At 38.9% G+C, this 10,193-nt stretch overlaps 1 long non-coding RNA gene across 1 annotated transcript; it reads left to right on the top strand.

Annotated features, from left to right (window-relative positions):
- Positions 1-4,595: 4,595 nt before the first annotated feature.
- LOC135261894 (uncharacterized) lies at positions 4,596-6,069 on the top strand. The gene is made up of 3 exons (XR_010332056.1): positions 4,596-4,645; positions 4,741-4,788; positions 5,966-6,069. It is a non-coding gene; the product is annotated as an uncharacterized LOC135261894 (long non-coding RNA).
- Positions 6,070-10,193: the final 4,124 nt, after the last annotated feature.

The following is a 10,193-nucleotide window of genomic DNA, read 5'->3' on the forward strand; positions in this document are numbered from 1 at the left end:
ATCAAAAATACAGATTTCCCTTAATGAAAAGATTTTTCATGAAGGGCAGAAATGAATTCTTATTTCACCTAATATCACCACTGATATTGACATTGATTTATGTTGTCTAATACTGATATGAATTTCAGATATTCCAGAACTGGAACTGATTTTTTCTCATAGGGCAGCAATTTCCTCCCATTTGATATTTACATGCATTCTTCTTCTTCACCTACTGACCTGGATTCTCACTCAACTAACAAAAGATACAGATAGGGATTCCTTCTAACCCAGGCCTCATCCATGGACTCATTGGATACTGCAGTCCGTTGAGCACAAAATGGATAAGAGGTAATATGTAGAGGAAGTGACATCACAGATCACATGACCCAGTATTATAAAAAAGTAAGATGTCCCTCCTGGAGGCAATAGCAGTGTCTGAAACGGCTCACTACTCTCTGACGTCTAATCTAGTGAATTTACATGTAGGGAACTAAATAACATACTTAAACAATGAATTTGATCAGCAGACCTTCTCTTCTGTCATCATTCAGCGTTGACACCTGGGCTACATGTCTGTCGCAAAACCTTCAACACACCATCTAGCTGGTTCTTTATTCATTGGTGTGATAATGATCTATTTGTAAATGTTTCTGACTCTGCCCACTGAGTTTGCCTTCATCGTTCATTGATGCATTACATTGCCTGTACATGTACCCATATAATAAAGATAAAATAGCTTTGCAGACAGTTTACAAAGCATCGTGGTTCACTTCCACCTTTTGTAGTGATTACAGCTGTTTAAAAGATATAACAGTGCATTGTGGGATATTTTTAGTTCTCTAAAATGCATGACAAATTTAATTAGACTTAATTGATTATTTGTAATGATAGATCCCTTATTACATTTCTGGTACATCCATTTACCTCTACACCAGGCCAGCCAGCTGAGAATGGGCTCCCCTACCATAGCCAGGTTCCTCTCGAGATTTCTTCCCATTGGGGAATTTTCTCTCGCCACCATTTGAGTGTTTTTCTTCCCACTGGGGAGTTTTTACCCCACTTTCTTTTTGGGAGTTTAGTCCTGGTTTTTGCCCAATTTTTCTTCTGTTACTCTGTGAAATGTGTTTGTGGCAGTTTATCATAAAAAGTGCTGTAGAAAAATAGAAAAAATAGACACATTTATGGGGCACTGGGAATCCTTTTGGGACTAGGTGACCTGTACAAGCATGACATGAGGAGTAAGGAAACAGGATGTGTTGAAGTAATAGTCTAAAAAGTCTTTGTTTAAATATAAGAAATATAAAAAATAGTTTTTTGGAGCTGGAGGCTACTCTGATTAACGGGGGTTATGACATAGTTGAAATTTCGGGGTAAGGAAAATGTCAAAAAAGTACGTTCGAAAAACAGTCTACCTGGTGGATGAATAAAGCTGTAAGGGAGAGGAAAATAAAAAAGCTATCACATTGCTCCCTTTCTTTGGGAGGCAGTAGAGGACTGAATTGCACATGTACAAACCAGAAATGTCTTTGGGAGCGCCATTGTACATTAAGTTATTAACCGTGTTACATTTATCAAGCCTTGCATTTATGGAAACTGTCCCCATTGTTTGCGAAAGGAGATCATCTTTTAAAATCTTTTTAAAAAATATGAATTCTTCATCTTTAGGAGATATGAGCACTCACTGAGTGGACTAGCTTGCCAGGTCATGTAAGTTAAAGCAGAAACTCTGGGGGTTTTGAAGACCAGGCCTTAGAGCTGTGCTATATGTTGTCTAGTTTGTAGGTAAACTGAGCATTACAGTAGGTACAATTCAAAGGTAAGAAAATGGGAAGCAATGTTGTGCTGAATGGCCTGTTCTCGTCATTATGTTATGTTATGTGATTTATCATGCCTGGCCATTGGACTGAAGACAAACACCTTGCCCTGACTGTAAACATCACATCTTGTGATTATGAGTATGAAAGACTATGGAACGATGGACAGTGCAGTTTACATATGTAAATTGCATTTATTTAGCCACACCACAGCCTACATTGGGCAATCTAACAGGATATTCTGGTGCCAATGTTTTCCACTTTTGTTTTTTCATTTTTGAAAGTTAGATTTTATCTTTTGGATTTTGAACTTCCTCAAAAAAAAAAAAAAAAAAATGAAATCATTAAAAAGTAAAACTAAAATGCATATTAACAGACTGTTTTTAAATGTTATTTTCTCCCTTTTAATTATTATTTTCTTTATGCGTGATCTGTGACCACTCTATCAACAGTAGTAAAACAACAAAGGTACTGCACATATTGTTACGTCCCTCTACTTTGTATTAGCACTGCTTCCTTTATCCTTTTGGTTTTGCGTGCTGCCGTGTCTCTTTGTGTGCCCCCTTTAAGTGCTGATGACGTCACGGCCCTGCTGGAGCGAGACACGTGGTTTCCAGGGGAACCCTGCTGTCTACATGATGCAATGAGGACATCGCTAGGCAACGTCACTGGAGAGACACATGTTTACAAATTTGACTACCGTCGCCGAGGAGAAGCTTTCAAGAGATGCCGGACTATATATAGCTGTTGCCATCTGAATGTCATCAGTTCCCTTTAAGACATTGTTAATTACAGCTTTGTTAAAGCGTTACTTTGTTTGACCGCATAGTTGTTAATTGACTATTATAATTAATTATTATTATTAATTATTATTATTACTAGTAGTAATTAATTTGGGAACTCCGAGGAGAAGACCTCGCCTGTCATCTTCGAGGGTCTGGAACTGCTAGCTGGCTGCCCGGTGAGACCTCGCAACCCACTACTATCTTTTAAGGGACTTTAGTTATAGATAGAGAGAACTAATCATTAAATGTGTACATATTAATAAATATACATTTAATCATTTCTATAATACTGCTTCACTGGTTATCCTTTCGGGTTGTGGTTGCTGATTAAGTGGCTTAGTGTTACGTCTGATATTGTACGCCTGGTTATCACAACGCAGGTTTATTTCATTCCGTAACACATATGAAAACAATATTGAGAGATTTCACTATGTGAAAGCTAATTTGTCGGTTTCCAAAAATACTGTACAAATGTGTAGAGATGTTAAAAACAAAACTCATAATCCAAGTCATTGATTACACATGAAAAACTAAACATTTGTAATTTATTCAGCCACAGGAATATGGGAGACAGATTAATTTGTTGCCTATTTGAATAAATCTCAGAATCACTTGACAAAAGCAATACAGCTGACTGTGGGGTCTGAAAGCTAAAAGCTGTCTTGTGACTGGATGTTGTTTCTGTACAGATTGGACCATGTAGTCTAATTCCAGCTCCATCTGCTTTATCATTAAGAACTACCTATAAACAGTGATTACTCCCTGTTTGTAAACTTTTTAAATTTTTTTCGCAACACACACATATAAAGAATGATAAATTTAGCATTTATTTGCATATAACCTATTTTCACAAATATGAGACTATAATTCTCATGTTATGAAATACAGATCCTCACAGGTGTCACCATGCAAAACCCCACTCCTTAATTACCTCATCTTCTTTCATGTGTTATATTCTCATTCCTCTGGCATGCACAGTCTCTGTTCATCTGAATGACCAAACCTGCAGATTGGCATTATTAAGTCACATGGTTTTGTGAGGTGTGTGCCACAAAATATTGACTCTCATACTTGTCACCAAACAAAACAACACTCCTTTATTATGTTACGTTCTTTTATCTGTTAACCTTTGTTTTCTAATTCTTTCACTGTGTTGGCTCTGTGTGTACATCTGAATTAATCTAGCAGATCTGCATTATTGTGTCAAATGGTTTTACTGGGTCTCTGATGTAATTAAAGCCCAAACTGGGAGGTACAGTATGTGCAGTTTTTTGAATAAGACATTTTTGCAGTACAGTATAAAACAAAACAGCAGCAGCCAATTTAACATGTTGTTGACCAAACTGAGGAGGTAAAGCACTGAGTTTTCACCTGGGTAGCCTACTGAATTATCAAATGTCTAATTGGTGAGAAGAAGCTGCAGGTACAGAGCTGAAGGACCAGTGAGTATTCAAATACAACCTTATTATTCTCTGAAAGTACAAATCTGGTTCTGTGGTACAGTTCAGTGAAGTTTTTTTTTTTTTTAAACGCACACTGGATTCTTGGAACATTACTACATAGACTCCAATAGACTCCCATAACACCCCCTGAAATAATTAACAACGACTTTGAAGACGTTGAAGATCATTTAAAAGTGAAAGTAAATGAGCGCAAACATTTGGCATCAGAAATTAAATATGGTGGTCTGCTGCTGGTGCCTCAGTACAGTAGGAAAAAGGCTGTATGTAGGCCAATATTGTATGTTAGGTCTTGAGCGTAAATTTAACGGTTTTGAAAACAGTACATAACCCTTTGTGAAATGGACTGCAGACACATATACAGTTCTGCTTGAGGTTGAATTTGAGTGAATTCAAGATTATTGAAAGCCATGGTCACTGAATACATTTTGTGTCAAATCAATAACAAATCATTCACAGAATCGGACTCAGAGGGGGAACCCATCTGCCGGGGGCAGGTGCCGGTTTGTTAGGGAAATGTCTTACAAAATGACAACTACAATATGACTGAGACTCTGAAGTTGGCTTAGTCAACTGGTTGGACTCCTTTTCAGAGTGCTCTGGAGTAAGCAGCACTTCCAGCTTCTGTTCATGAGTGAATCTCCAAACAAATTGAGGAAGTCACATGCTTATCTCAATCATCTGATACTTGTCTTTCAGGTTTGGTGAACTCTGCTGGCCTCTACAGATGTACTCAGAATTGTGCAGGTGAGAAAAATTACATTACTCCAACGCAGCAACATGCTAAGTTACTGTAAGACTGCACAGCATCAAGCTATCATTGAACAATGATTGACATGAACAACATTGAACAGTGTTGTCTGAAGGAAACCAACACAGCTAACACTGCTGTCTACTATTAATGTGTTGGATAGACATTAAATCTTTACAAGCCTATTTGATCTACTATTGGTTCGGATTTATGGCACCAGGCTATCAATAAATCAATCATATTTTCACAGAACAGTGAATGAACAGCAGACAAAGGGAATCTTCTGTGTCATAAAGGGTACCAAACACTTTGCACTTGATGGGCGATTTATCTGGAATTTCCAGGCTCAATCTGTCAGGGTTCTGTCTTCCCCCTGTGTTGTTTCTCTGTTGGGCCGCCAGATGGCGGCACCTCGGTTTTGTGTTCTGTTAATTGTTTTATTGGTTCTCGTTATACAATTATTAGTTGCGTTTTGTCTCGTGTTCCCCTCCCTCTCTGTGGCTTGATTGCTCATTGTGCCCTCCTGTGTCTCGTCTGCGTCGCTCCTATTTAAGTCTCCCTCTCCCTCACTCAGGCGCTAGATCCTTTTGTTTCTGTACCAGTTTGTGGTTTGTTTCCGGTTTGCTACCTGCCTGCCTTGCCTGTTTGTTTCTGTACGTGTTTTGCCTACCTGTTGCCTGTTGCTTGTTGCCCGCTCTGTTCTCTCTGTTTTTGGATTTTTGGATTTTTTGTTTTCCCGCAACTTTTTGGTTTTTCCCTTTGTTTGTTATTAGCGCCCTGCGAGGCTTTCTGTTCCCTTTGTTCCCCGTGCTTTGTATTAAAGTCTTTCGGTTTTCCGCATTTTTTGACTTTTGGCTTTTTACTCTGCGCTTGGGTCCATCCCCGCCCCCCCGCCTGACACAATCTGAGTTTCTTACACAGTCCTAACATAAGATAATGCGCCCCTTTGATAACACATTCTCTCATAGGGTATAATGGAATTCTACAGCATGTGACATACGGTACACATCTGCATGCACAGCAGTCATGACTGCAGATCTAGGCCTCCTTTTATGTAAATACATTTTGTGTAAATAAACAGGGATATAGCACTGAGAATGCACTTTTACAGGAGACCAGATTGAAAAACCTGAGGTGCCTTTTGATAACATCCCTCATCTTTTTCTTATTCAGGCCTGCTATTTCACACAGGTACATAAGGCCACACTCACCTGAAGTGAGAGTGTCAGATCTGGACCAGAGGAACTCTATTGTATGTGACATCTGAAGCAGAGGAACTGTACGTATTGTTGTCTGAAGAGGGAACTTAGTGTGATTTGTGAAGCTAAAAACTACTAAATTAAGTTAAGCTGAGAACTCTACAATATATTAATTCTGAAGCTGAGGAACTCTACTGCATATGCTGTATGACACAGGGGAACTCTACTGTACATGGTATCTCAAGCAGGCGAATGCTACTGTATGCTCTGCCTTCAGCAAAGGAACAACTGCATGTGAATTCGGAAGTATGAGGACTCTAATGTGTGAATTCTGAAGCAAAGGAACAACTGTAAGTGAATTCTGAAGCAGGGGAACTCTATTGTATGTGAATTTTGAAGCACGGAAACTCTACTGTATGTGACGTCCAGATTTTCTTGCATTGCAGCCATGGCCAGAGCTGTGATATCTCTTATATCCTGGAATATTAATGGGCTTAAGAGAAAAGTGCCTTATGTCACTGATGTAGCCAACAAGAACAAAGTGGACATTGTATTTCTTCAGGAGACTCGAATCGGACCACAGGACACTGGTGTATTTGACAAGTTAAAAGAATGGCACAAATTATTCACAGCGCATGATTCACGCACAAAAGGAGTTGCCATACTCATTAAAAAGGACATTGATTATAAGTTGAGTGAGGAACATATAAATGATTCTGGAAGTTACATCATAGTGAAATGTAAATTACGAGGCCAGCTTTACACCCTTGCGAATGTGTACAGCCACAAGTCAGAAAAAAATATTTTGGACAAAGTCAGACGGCACCTACAAAAGAGTGCTGATGGCCTGTTGGTGATTGGAGGAGACTTCAACACTGCTCTCAATCCGTACTTGGACAGGACATCAACAAACACAAATAAAAAACATGAAGCTTGGCGGAAATGTGTTGCAAAATTGACAACATCCCTCCACCTTGTGGATGTCTGGAGAAGAATCAACCAAACAAAGATACAATACACTTACTCTCAAAATGATAACAAGTCCAGGTTGGATTACATTTTCATGCAGGAAGAGTCCATGTGGCGAGTTAACAACTGTGAGATCATTGACACTCCTAAAAAGTGCTCAGACCATAAACCTGTCTGTCTCCAGCTTACCTCAACACCATCCAGCCATGGTCCCCTTAAAGACACCAATGAGATGACAGTCTTCACAGAGCTCTATTTTCACGTGGCTCCAACACTAGCCTGGCTCCTGGAGAAGAGTTTTAATAAAATGACTGCACAAACAGAAGAGGAAAAGAACAAAACCGAGAGTTTGCTAGTGATCCACTCAGGAAGAAAAGAGAAGGTAAAGTGGTCTTTGCTGGAGGAGGCAATAGAAGCACTGGAGGATTCCTTTCTTAAATCCACCCTCTTTGACAAGCTGCTGAGAAGATCAGACCAGGACCAGGACTGCAAACAGCTACGGTGTGGGTGTCTCTTCACCACAGCCCTGCTCAAACTGTATGTTACACATCACGTTATCAAAATACTAACATCTATATTGCCATCAGGCAAGACATTAGCTGCTCTCATCTATGATTATACTGTAATGATCAGCCTGTCATTCCACCCCAAAGACAACCTGCTAGCTATGGTCAAGAATGAACTTAGAAGGCTGGATCATTCGTAATGTACAATATTGCGCCAGACCTTTTTTCCAGAATGTTCTGACAGTAGCTGAGCAGCAAAAGGTACCGCATATATGAAAATGTTGTGGATGACATATTTTATATGAATTCATTTTGTCTCCTTAACAAATACAGTAACTAGCACTGTAGTTTAGGAGGAGGCCTGGTCTGGAGAGGGAGTTCTGCCCAAACTTTCTCTCTAAAACACTAAATCTGACCTTATTGACCTTATCTGGGATACCAGTAAAATGTAACAAGTAATGATTTGCCAATGCTGTAAAAACACTATATACAAAAACTAAAGAATATGCTGGTCAAGTCATGTTAAATGACTGAGACCTGACATGTTAACTTTTATTGATTGTTAAACCTATATTCTTTATATCCATAAGAGTTTAAAGGGGGAATGTTGGAGTTAAAATTTTACATTTTATACATGTGTGTATTTTCTTAACAGAATTAATGAATATTGTCAGACATGTAATTCACCAGTTGGTCATTCTCAGCCATAGGAAGCTTCAAAGTGCTCGGCCCGCATAGACTGCAGATAGAGCAGGAACTGGGGGGTTACTATATGAGGTGTGAATGTGTGTCTCCGTGTGTGTGTGTGTGTGTGTGTCAGAGGGGGTGTCCATGCCCCTGCTCCTCCTCTTTTTCACAAGATAAAATGTGTGGCTTTCTTTTTGCCTGTCAGTTTTTGGCAACTTTGAAAGAGGAAGTTTGGTAACAGTTGGAAGTGGGCATCTGAGTCCTGTATCTATGTCAAGTTTTCTACATCTCTGGTTCTTTTAGAATATTTTGCTGCCTTTCCTGCTGGTTTTTGCATTTTTGGATTACTTTGAGACCATGCCTGTGGCCTTGTTAATTATCTTAAGGTAGTTGAAGCTTTTTTTTAAGATTAGATATGAATATTTATTGTAACTTAATACATTTTTTAATTTTCATCTGGTTGTGAGCTATACATTTTGATAAAGGTTGCTCCAACAGTTTGCTCTGTCTAGCAACGAATTTGGTAATTTAACTGATAGTTGATGTCTTTGATGATGATGACCAAATTTAATCAAATAAAAATATCTTACATGTTGGGTAAGTGAGGTGTTTTAACTGTTACTTAATGGTTAAAACTACAGGGTTCGGATAATGAAACATATTTCAATTAATCCTCACTTTGCTTAAATTAATCAATATTATCCATTATGCATAATTATTAATATTGTAGTTCAGATGAGAGGGGGCCCAGGTCCTCTCTCTCTGAAGCAGTAAATCTGACCTTATTGACCTTATTTGGGAGACCAATGAACATAACAAATGATTATTGGCTGGGCTGAAGGCAAACACCGAATGATGTGATATGACTGTTATAAATGCCCAGAGGGACTGCCCCTCTGTGGAACTTGCATCTTGTGTGAACTGAGTCGGCAGAATAAAGAACACTAATTATTTAGAGTTCCAGTCTCTTTAGCTTTTTTTACCTACTCTTGGAGTCTTACAAAAACAACACTGAGAATAATGAATTGTGCTAAATTGATTTGGCTCTCCAATTTCCTAAATTCGATTGCCATTTGCACATAAAATGCAAAACCTTAACAACGCACTTCCTGTTTTGTTCTGCCTCTCGGAGTACAAAGATGGTAGCCGTATCCAAAACAGCAAGTTTTCTGGAATTATTCAGTTTCTTGAAATTAAGGAAAGATGTCACATTCGACAGACAACACACAACAGAAGATGACTGTCCAGATTAAGACTGCAGCCGCACTGGCTGCAGCCTAAGAAAAGTTTGATTCCTGTAACTCCTCTTAAGTCTGTTCTGAACAGAATTATCCTTCCATATTGCTAGGAAGCATAGTTTTGCTTAAAGTCCAACCACCCGTGTCCTCCATTCTTGCTGCGATTGTGAAGCTGCATGTGTTCTGTATCAGGGGACAGCTACGTCATGTGACCTTATTCTTTGGGATGAGGTTTGATAGTTAAATGGGTCTTGGAGAAATGGATGCATTTGCACTTGCATAACTTCTGTCTTGAATGCATCTCAGACCACCTCCTGAAGTGGTTTAGGCGATCAAATTTGAATCTGCTCCTAATGCATCTCAGGAGCATTCACACCAGCATTCTGATGTGGATAACCCTGATCTGGATATAATCCAGATGCTCAAGATGCATAAAACGACCATGTGTAAATGGCACAGAACCAGTCATATGTATTACTGTACATGTCCCATGTTCCCCAAGGCTCCACAGCCACAGACATACATGTTACATGGATGACATGTAGTCCTGTGCTGTTAGGGCATGTTTGTCATCTATACACTTGGACATGTCTTTGTAACAAAGAGATCAGCTCAAACACATTAAAGCACACACTCTTACAACAACCACGTTTATTGATTACATTCACTTCATTGAAAAGAAGGAACCTGATTGCAAATCTTCACAGAAGACAAAGAGTTCTTCACTAAAATGTGAAAAGAAAGTACAAAAATATTTTTTTACACACACATCTCCAACAAACTTTTCAAAACCTACTCACAA

The sequence above is a fragment of the Anguilla rostrata genome, chromosome 8 (assembly GCF_018555375.3).
Source record: "Anguilla rostrata isolate EN2019 chromosome 8, ASM1855537v3, whole genome shotgun sequence".
NCBI lineage: Eukaryota > Metazoa > Chordata > Actinopteri > Anguilliformes > Anguillidae > Anguilla > Anguilla rostrata.